Below are 2,380 nucleotides of genomic sequence, written 5' to 3'. Positions count from 1 at the left end.
AGCTGCAGGACTATAACCAGGGAAATGAAGAACTAAGTCATTTTCCATAAGCTTGATCAAATCTAGTATGTGTGAAAAGGATCTGTCAAAGTATCACAGATTTCAAGTTGGAAGGGTCCTTAGAGTTCGTCTATTCTAGTTCCATCATTCTATAGATGAGGAAAATGGGGCCCAGAGGTGTTAGGTGACTTGTTTATGGTTGCTTGGGTAGTGTTAATGCCAGTATTTAAACATAGCTTCTTCACAACCTACCTGCTCTCCCTCCAGCAGCCTGCCCCAGGCCCCAGGGAGCCAAGTTGCTGGAGTAGCCAGGGTAAGAGGTGTGCTAACCCACTGACTGCCACTGAGGAGCCTAGGGCTGAGTTTGCACTACTGGGGAAAGAAGAGAGCTCTTTGCATGAAAACTTTGTTTGGAGGGATATTAAGGAACACATCAGGAACTGAAAATGCCAAAACCTACGGATGCAGAGCTGGAGTTTGCCATTGAGCCCAACAACACTGGAAAGCAACTCTTTGACCAGGTGGTTAAGGTCATTCACCTTCGGGAAGTATGGTACTTCAGCCTCCAATATGTGGATAATAAAGGATTTCTGACCTGGTTGAAGCTTGATAAAAAGGTCTCTGCTCAGGAAGTCAGAAAGGAGAACCCCATGCAGTTCAAATTCCGGGCCAAATTCTACCCAGAGGATGTGCGTAAGGAGCTGATTCAGGACATTACCCAGAAGCTGTTCTTCCTATAAGTGAAAGACAGAATCCTCAGTGATGAAATCTCCTGCCCTCCCAAGACTGCAGTGCTCCTTGGGTCCTATGCCATTCAAGCCAAGTTTGGTGACTATAATAAAGATGTGCACAAGGCTGGATACCTCAACTCCCAACTCTGAACTTGGAACTCCAAACTCCCCACAGAGAGTAATAGACCAGCACAAGTTGTCCAGAGAACAGTGGGAGGATTGGATCCAGGTGTGGCATGCCAAACACTGTGTGATGCTGAAAGCTGATGCTATGCTGGAATATTTGAAGATTGCTCAAGATTTGGAGATGTATGGGATCAATTATTTTGAGATAAAAAACAACAAAAAAAGAACAGACTTTTGACTCAGGCTGAATATTTATGAGAAAGATAATAAATTGACCCCAAAGATTGGCTTCCCTTGGATTGAAATCAGAAACTCCTTTTTCAATTACAAAAAGTTTGTCATTAAACCCGTTAACAAAAATGCACCTGACTTTGTATTTTATGTACCTTGCCTCGGGATTAATAAGCGGATTCTTCAGCTTTGCATGGGGGACCATGAGCGGTACATGCTCCATAGGAAGCCAGATACCATTGAGGTACAGCAAATGAAAGCCCAAGCGCGCGAGGAGAAGCACCAGAAACAACTGCAGAGGCAGCAATTGGAAACCGAAAAGAAGAGAAGAGAGACTGTAGGACGAGAGAAGGAGGAGCTGATGCTGAGGCTTCAGGACTATGAGCAGGAAGACCAAGCAAGCAGAAAAGGAGCTCTCCGATCAGATCCAGAAAGCCATTCAGCTGCAAGGAGAGGAAACGAGCCCAGGAAGAGGCTGAGCTGAGAGCGCCTTGAGGCTGACCGCGCGGCTGCGCTTGGAGTCAAAGAACTGGAGAGACAAGTAGTAGATCAGATAAGCCAGGAGCAGCTGGCTGCTGAGCTTGCTGAATACACCGCCAAGATTGCTCTCCTAGAAGAGGCAGGATGAGGTGAAAGAATGGCGACTCAGGGCCGGAAAAGCCCAAGATGATCTTGTCAAGACCAAGGAAGAGCTTCACTGGGTAATGACCGACCGCGCCTCCACCACTACCACCTCCTGTGTGTGAGCCTGTGAATTACCACTTACACGAGAACTTGCAGGATGAAGGGACGGATACAGCGGCTACAGCGCCCAGTTCTCCAGTGAGGGCATCGCGGGCGACCAAAAGCAAGAGAAACTTATCACCGAGAATGAGCATGTGCAGAGACAGCTGCAGACACTGACAAATGAGCTGTCCTAGGCCAGGGATGAGAAAAAGAGGACTCACAATGACATCGTTCACAACAAGGACATGAGGCGAGGACTGGAAAAGTACAAGACTCTGAGGCAGATTCGATAAGGGAATACAAAGCAGAGAATCGATGAGTTTGAAACTCTGTAAAAACGTACCGTACGGCTAAGAGGGCAGGACTGGAAAAAGGCATCTCTGGAAAGCCATCAGCGTGTCAGCTGTAGTACACTGTCAGCCCCGCTTCCTCACCGACTTCCTCCTCCTGCTTTGTCTTTTTTAAGTTAAAACATCATATGCATGTCTTCTGCACGACTTACACATGAAATAAAAGATCTGAAAGGTGAAAAAAAAAGTTTCTCTGATTTCTAAATTCAGTACTCT

The 2,380-nt window shown here is 46.5% G+C and overlaps 1 pseudogene; it reads left to right on the top strand.

Moving 5' to 3' along the window:
• The first annotated feature begins 462 nt into the window (after positions 1–462).
• On the top strand, positions 463–2,149 carry LOC118852004 (annotated as a pseudogene).
• Positions 2,150–2,380: the final 231 nt, after the last annotated feature.

This window comes from Trichosurus vulpecula, chromosome 5 (assembly GCF_011100635.1).
Source record: "Trichosurus vulpecula isolate mTriVul1 chromosome 5, mTriVul1.pri, whole genome shotgun sequence".
Lineage (NCBI taxonomy): Eukaryota > Metazoa > Chordata > Mammalia > Diprotodontia > Phalangeridae > Trichosurus > Trichosurus vulpecula.
Note: the sequence above shows the minus strand (reverse complement) of the source record. Positions and strands in the feature narration are given on the sequence as shown.